The 8099-nt window shown below is 44.6% G+C and overlaps 1 protein-coding gene across 2 annotated transcripts in view; it reads right to left on the reverse strand.

Moving 5' to 3' along the window:
* The window catches only part of PRRC2A (proline rich coiled-coil 2A), a 15558-nt gene extending 14437 nt beyond the window's left edge, over nucleotides 1–1121 (reverse strand). The window contains exon 1 of one of the 2 annotated variants that reach the window (XM_007459574.1): nucleotides 937–1121. The gene's annotated coding sequence lies outside the window, so the exon portion shown is untranslated. Of the gene's footprint in view, nucleotides 1–932 lie in introns of both variants that reach the window. The other variant, XM_007459575.1, reaches the window with a different exon arrangement.
* Nucleotides 1122–8099: the final 6978 nt, after the last annotated feature.

Here is an 8099-nt window from a genome sequence, read left to right on the forward strand (position 1 = left end):
TCCCCAAGCTGGCCAAACTCTCCAACATCGGTCAGTTCCTGGGTGACAAGGCATTCGTTTATAGAGAATGGTGTAAAGGAAAGAGACGGGAGCCGGTGAGACGTCCAGACAGGACCAGGATGATAACCCAAATCAAGAACTTTAAGACAGGTTAGATAAGGATTACTTTTAAGGTGTTTAAGGAGGCCAGTCTTTGAAAATAAATTTATGAAGAAAAAAGGGACAAAAGAATAGTGAAAAAACTAAAACTAATAAAAGAGAATTAATACGAAAGCAGGTGGGAAATAATACACGTAAGCGGGAATGGTAGGAAAAGGATGCAGACCAAAGTAAGGGAGCAACGTCAAGAGACCCAGGAGAAAGGGCGGGGTTGGGATAGAAAGGAGATAAGAAAGGAAACATGAAAAAAGCAAAGAAGAAATTGAGGAACGTAGAAAGCACAGATGCGGGATAAAAGCAGGGCTCCAGAGTGGGAGTGACTCGACGCGAAGTGGGGCGTCAAGAAGGGGGAACCTTAGCGCTGGATGATGGGAGGGGTCCACTATGAAGGAAGGGAGACTCTTGGAGAAGAGGACAGTCAGGCGCGGCCCACCCTAGAGCGGCGGCAGGGAAGGGGACCACAAATACGGGTGAAAGGCCAGGAGCGCAACGGCGGGGGGGGGGGATTACGGCCCAGGAGTGGGGGGGTCGCCCCATGAAGCCATAAGGTGAGCGGGTAAGGGCAGGCCATAGACTCAGAGAAGAGCTGGAAGTGCGGGTCCCAGGGTGGGAGTATCGGAGGGGGAGGGGCAGGCAGGGCCCGGCAGCAGGAGGACAAAATGGCGGCGGCTAATGGCAGCTTCTCCTCCCCCCTGGCCCGCCACCGCCGCTGCTGCCGCTGCCACCGCTGCTCCCGCGCCGGAAAAGGGCGTTAGCATTCGGCTCGCCCAGACTCACCTGGCCGGGTGCGCGGGGGTCCGGGACCGGGGCCTAGGGGCTCCCCGGGGTGGGATGGCGGTGGGGCGGGGGCGGATGGCGGCGGATGGCGCCGGGTTCGGCTCCTCCCGTCTCCCTCGCTCACTCAGCGGCTGGGCCCCGACTAACGGCCCATCCGGGCAACCGCCACCCCCGGGAGCGCCCCCCCCGCCACCTCCCACCGCGCATAAACACGCCCCTTAATTTGCATAAAGGGCGGGGAGCTTTCTACCCTATCCCTCTTTACTTCCAGGACTATCCTTATTAAAAAAAGCAGAGCGTGCGAAGCTGACATAGGTTATTTGCATAAAAAGGAGGGACTTACAGGCGCTAGGACGCCGGTTGGCTGAAGTGGCAGGCCCCCGGCGTCGGCCGTTGAGACGTGTAGAGGGGGCGGGAATGCGGCGCCGGTCGGCCGGGGCGCAGAATTTGCACGACAAATAGGGGGAGAAAGAGGCGGAGCGTGCGTCGTGCGTTCGTGGAGAGATGGGAACGGAGAGACGTAGGGACGCCGAAAGTGGAAGGAGACGATCCTAGGCCCGTGGCGCTTTCGGCGAAGGAGACGGAGCTGGAAGACGGGGCGGAAGGGTTTTTTTGCCGGAGGGCGGAGCTTACGTAACCAGGGAAGAGTCCCAACTCACGCTTCTCTTCGCGAGAGGTGAAAGCGCCAGGGGGCGGGCCTTCATTTATTAAATCACGTCATGCAAATAAGGTGGATTGACGGGCCAATCCAAGGGGCCAGGGGCGAGCATCACACAGCATATGCCTTCTGTGGGTAGTTCTACTTATTTGCATAATATATGCAAATCATTTGAACAAAGATAGGCTACGAATAACCTGTTCATCCAAATAGTGGTAACCAATGACTAAGACGGGCATTTAATTTTATAATCTACAATTTTCATGAATATATTTGTATATCTGATATTAGCAGTTTGCATTCGCTTCACAACGAGTTCAATTCTACGAAATGCAGTAACATTTCCCTCCTTTGTCTCCTATTACTCTATTACTCTGCTCCTACTACCCGTTCAGCAAATCATTCAACAGCTATGTTTTTTTAACCATTAAAAATATATAAAATAGATTTTTATTAGAGCGGTTTTAAGTTTTCGGGATAATTGAGCAGAAAGTACAGAGAATGCTCGTATACTCCTTCCCCTGCCTCAGTTTTCCCTATTATTAACTTCGTGCACTGGTGTGGCACATTTGTTACAATTGATGAGCCAACAGTGATACGTTGGTTTTTTGTTCCAGTTTTATTGAGATATGATTGACACACAGCACTATATAAACTTACGGGGTACAGCATAATGATTTGACTTACCAACATCATGAAATGATTACCACAATGTTTAGTGGACATCCATCATCTCATAGTTACAGACTTAAAGAAATAGAAAAAATGTATTTTTGTCCTTGTGAAGAGAACTCTGAGAATTTACTCTTAACAACTTTCATCAGTTTTAATTATATTTCATGCTATACGCTACATCCTTAGTGTTTAATTATCTTATAACTGGGAGCTGGTACTTTTTTTTGGGGGGTACGCGGGTCTTTCACTGTCGTGGCTTCTCCCGCTGCGGAGCACAGGCTCCGGACGCGCAAGCTCGGCAGCCATGGCTCACGCACCGAGCGGCTCCGCGGCATCCCGGACCGGGGCACGAACCCTTATCCTTTACATTGGCAGGCGGACTCTCAATCACTGCGCCACCAGGGAAGCCCGAAGAAATTGGTATTTTTTGACTGCCTTTATCCATCCCTTACCCCCCACCACAAATCTGATCTCTTTCTCTGTAAGTTTTGTTTTGTTTTGTTTTTTAATAAATTTCTTTATTTTTTGGCTGTGCTGGGTCTTTGTTGCTGCACGCGGGCTTTCTCTAGTTTCGGCGAGTGGGGAGCTACTCTTCGTTGAGGTGCACAGGCTTCTCATTGCGGTGGCTTCTCTTGTTGCAGAGCACGGGCTCTAGGCTTGGGGGCTTCAGTAGTTGTGGCAAACAGGCTCAGTAGTTGTGGCTCACGGGCTCAAAAGCGCAGGCTCAGTAGTTGTGGCATATGGGCTTAGTTGCTCCACAGCATGTGGGATCTTCCTGGACCATGGCTTGAACCCCTGTCCCCTGCATTGACAAGCGGATTCTTAACCACTGCACCACCAGGGAAGTCCCTGTTTGTTCTTGAAGTATAGTTGGCCTACAATACTATGTTAGTTCTTGGTACACAACATAGTGATTTGATATTTCAAAATGATCACCATCATAAGTCTAGTTATCACCTGTCATCATACATAATTATTGACTATATTCCCCACACTGTACATTTCATATCCGTGACTCAATTGTTTTGTAACTGGAAGTTTCTTTCACTTAATCACTTAATCTCCTTTGCCTGTTTCTCTCCTCCCCCACCAACTACCTGTTTGTTCTCTGTATCTATGACTCTGTTTCTGCCATATTACATTTGTTTTTATGTTTTATAGATCCCACATAAGTGAAATCATACAGTATTTTTCTGTGTCTGAATTATTTCACTGAGCATGATACCCTCTAGGTCCACCATGTTGACACAAATGGCAAGATTTCATTCTTTTTCATGGCTCAGTAATATTCCATAGTACATATATACTATACCTTCTTTATCTACTCACCTGTTGATGGGCATTTAGGTTGCTTCCATATCTTGGCTGTTATAAATAGTGCTTCAGTGAACGTAGTTGTGCATAATCTTTTTGAATTAATGTTTTCATTTTCTTCAGATAAATACCTAGGAGTGGAATTAGTGGATCATATAGTAGTTCTATTTTTAATTTTTTGAGGAATCTCCATATTGTTTTCCATAGTGGCTGTACCAATTTACATTCCTACCTATATTGAAAGAGGGTTCCCTTTTCTCCACATCCTTGCCAACACTTGTTATTTGTGGTCTTTTTGATAATAGCCATTCTGACAGGTGTGAGGGGATATTTCATTATGGTTTGAGTTGTATTTCCCTGATGATTAGTGATGTTGAGCATCTTTTCATGTGCCTATTGGCCATCTTTATGTCTTCTTTGGAAAATGTCTATTCAGATCCTTTGCCCATTTTTTTATAGTATTTTTTATTATTATTATTTTTTTGCCTGCATTGGGTCTTCATTGCTGTGCACGGGCTTTCTCTAGTTGCAGCGAGCGGGGGCTACTCTTCGCTGCGGTGCGCGGGCTTCTCGTTGGGTGGCTTCTCTTGTTGCGGAGCATGGGTTCTAGGCGTGGGGGCTTCAGTAGTTGTGGCATGTGGGCTCAGTAGTTGTGGCTCACGGGCTCTAGAGTGCAGGCTCAGTAGTTGTGGCGCACGGGCTTAGTTGCTCTGCGGCATGTGGGATCTTCCCAGACCAGGGCTCGAACCCGTGTCCCCTGCATTGGCAGGCAGATTCTTAACCACTGTGTCACCAGGGAAGTCCCCTTTTTTTTTTTTCTCCTCTGCCCATTTTTTAATCTTTTTATTTTTATTGTATGAGTTCTTTGTATATTTTGGATATTAACCCCTTATCAGATATATTATTTGCAAGTATCTTATCCCATTCTGTAGACAGCCTTTTCATTTTGTTGATAGTTTCCTTTGCTATGCAAAAGCTTTTTATTTTGATATAGTCCCATTTGTTGATTTTTGCTTTTGTTTCCCTTGTCTGAGGAGACATATTCAAAAAAATATTGCTAAGATTGGTGTCACAGAGCATACTCCATATGTTTTCTTTTAGAAATTTTATGGTTTCAGGTCTTAACATTTCTTAGTTAGTTTATTCCTAGGTATTTCATTCTTTTTGATGTGATTGTAAATGGGATTGTTTTCTTAATTTTTTTCCTGATAATTCATTGATAGTGTGTAGAAATGCAACAGATTTCTATATGTTAATTTTGTACACTCCAACTTTACTAGATTCATTGGTGACTTCTAGTAGTTTCTTTATGGCATCTTTAGAATTTTCTATGTATAGTATCATGTCATCTTCAAACTGACAGTTTTACTTCTTCCTTTCCAATTTGGATTCCTCTTATTTCTTTTTTTTTGTCTGATTATTGTGGCTAGGACTTCCAATACTATGTTGAATGAAAGTGGGCATCCTTGTATTCTTCCTGATCTTAGAGGAAATGTTTCAGTTTTTCACCATTGAGTATGATGTTAGCTGTGGGCTTGTCATATATGGCCTTTATTATGTTGAGGTATGCTCCCTCTGTGCCCACTTTCTGGAGAGTTTTAATCATAAATGAATGTTGAATTTATCACAAGCTTTTCCTACATCTGTTGAGATGACCATACGATTTTTATTCCTCAGTTTATTAATGTGGTGTATCACATTGACTGATTTATGGACATTGATCCATCCTTGCATCCCTGGGATAAATCCCACTTGATCATGGTGTACAATCCTTTTAATGTATTGTTGAATTCCATTTGCTAATAGTTTTTGAGGATTTCTGCACCTCGATTCATCTGTGATATTGGCCTATAATTTTTATTTTTTGGTGATATCTTTATCCGGATTTGGTATCAGGGTGTTACTGGCCTTATAAAATGGGTTCAGAAGTGTTCCTTCCTCTGCAGTTTTCTGGAATACTTTGAGAAGGATGGATGGTAACTCTTCTTCTTCTTCTTTTTTTTTTTTTTTTTTGCGGTACGCGGGCCTCTCACTGCTGTGGCCTCTCCCGTGGCGGAGCACAGGCTCCGGACACACGCAGACTCAGCGGCCATGGCTCACGGGCCTAGCCGCTCCGCGGCATGTGGGATCTTCCCAGACCGGGGCACGAACCCGTGTCCCCTGCATCGGCAGGCGGACTCTCAACCACTGCGCCACCAGGGAAGCCCTCTTTTTATTTTTAAATTATTTTTATTTTTATATTTTTAAATTTTTTATTTTGGCTGCGCTGGGTCTTTGTTGCGGCATGTGGGCTCTTTGTTGAGGCGTGTGGGCTTCTCTAGTTACAGCGCGCGGGCTTCTCTAGTTGTGGCGTGCAGGCTCAATAGTTGTGGTGCACTGGCTTAGTTATCCCATGGCATGTGGTATCTTAGTTCCTGGACCAGGGATCGAACCCGTATCACTTGCATTGGAAGGCGGATTCTTTTTTTTTTTTAATTAATTTATTTATTTTTGGCTATGTTGGGTCTTTGTTGCTGCCCGCAGGCTTTCTCTAGTTGTGGTGAGTGGGGTCTACTCGTTGCAGTGTGCAGGCTTCTCATTGTGGTGGCTTCTCTTGTTGTGGAGCATGGGCTCTAGGCGTGCAGGCTTCAGTAGTTGTGGCTTGCAGGCTCTAGAGCACAGACTCAGTAGTTGTGGCACACGGGCTTAGTTGCTCTGCGGCATGTGGGATCTTCCCAGACCAGGGCTCGAACCCGTGTCCCCTGCATTGGCAGGGGGATTCTTAACTACTGCACCACCAGGGAAGGCCTGGAAGGCGGATTCTTAACCACTGCACCACCAGGGAAGTCCCTCTCAAACTTTCAAAATGATACTCGTGTCCCCTTTCCCAGGTCAGTTACCACAGCAGAATTTCTTGGAAGACCTATCCATACACACTGTCTCCAATGTCTCTCCTCGCATTCTTTCTTAAACCCACTCCAGTCAAGCCTTCATCCCCACCTTCTACCCAAACTGCCAAGAGCATCAGTCTCATGGCTTGAAATAATGTTTATATGCTGATGACTCCCAAATGTGTCTATTCATCAGAGACCTCACTCCAAAACTCCAGACTTGTATACACAGCTGTGTACTTGACGTCACCTCTTGGGTATCTAACAGATCATTTCAAATTCAGTACGTCCAAAACTGAACATTTTGATCTCCAGTCCTCCAATACCTGCTCTATCCACAGCCTTCACCATCTCAGCTGATGACAATTTAAAAATTACAGTTAAACTAACACAACATTGTAAAGCAACTATACTCCAATAAAAATTAATTTTAAAAAATTCCAGTTAAGTCAAAAACCCTGGAAACTTCATTGACTCCTTTCTTTATCTCACTCCACTTTCAATCAGACAGGAAATCCTATATTGAGAAATTATCCAGAATCCAACCTCTTCACTTCCACTGCTTCCACTTTGATCTGAGCTGTCCTCATCTCTTACCTGGGTTACAGTAACAGCCTCCTAACTGGTCTTCCTAAGTCTACCCCTGCTCCTACAGTCTATTCTCTATACTGCAGTCAGAGTGGGGCCTTTTCTCAGAGGAGTTTTCAAAGCATTCCTTTGCTCAAAGTCCTGCGTTGCCTCTCCATTTCTCTCAGAATAAAAGCCAAAGTCCTTACTGTGGCCCACAAGACCCTAGATGACATGGCCCTCTATTATGTTTCTGATTTTATTACTCTGCTTATCTGCACAGACCTGTCTTACCCTAGGGCCCTTCTGCTCCTTTTCCCTCTGCCCAACTGACTCTTCCCACAGAAACCTGCATGGCTCACTCCTTTATTTCCTTGAAGTTTTTGCTCAGTGTTGGTCACCTCCTCAATGAGGCCTCTCCTGATTACCCTTTCAAAATTTTAATCTTCCCTGACCATCCTGGCACCCCTCATTCCCTTTAACCTGCTTTACGTTCTCTTTTTTTCATAATACTTGTCATTTTCTAATAGATCATATACATTTTAAATTATGTTTACTTTTTATTGTCTGTCCTCCTCCCACACCAGTTCCCACAACAGAATGTAAACTTCACAAAGGCAGTGATCTTTGTTTTGTTCACTCTTCTATCCCAAGCACCTGGAATAGGGAATGGAACATAGTTAATGTCCAATAAGTGATTTTTTACATCTTCTTTAGAGTAGCCCCTACTCTCTGCAACTGGAGAAAGCCTGCATGCAGCAATGAAGACCCAACCCAGCCAAGAAAGAAAAAAAAAATTCTTCTTATCAAAGTATGTAATATATATGTGTATTATATATATATATATGAAATTTCGATAACTTTTCATGAACTGAGCAAAACATGTAACCAAAAACAGAACCTTAACTAGCACAAAAGCTGCCTGAGGGCCTCTTTAGTCACTGCCCTCCCCCAAGGCTAACTATTATCCTGACTTCTAACAATATATATTAGTTTTACTTGTTTTTGTACTTTATATAAATGGAATTGTACAGTAAGGGTTCTTTTATGTCTGTCTTCTTTTGATCAACATTGTATTA

The sequence above is a fragment of the Lipotes vexillifer genome, unplaced genomic scaffold (assembly GCF_000442215.2).
Source record: "Lipotes vexillifer unplaced genomic scaffold, Lipotes_vexillifer_v1.1 scaffold862, whole genome shotgun sequence".
Lineage (NCBI taxonomy): Eukaryota > Metazoa > Chordata > Mammalia > Artiodactyla > Lipotidae > Lipotes > Lipotes vexillifer.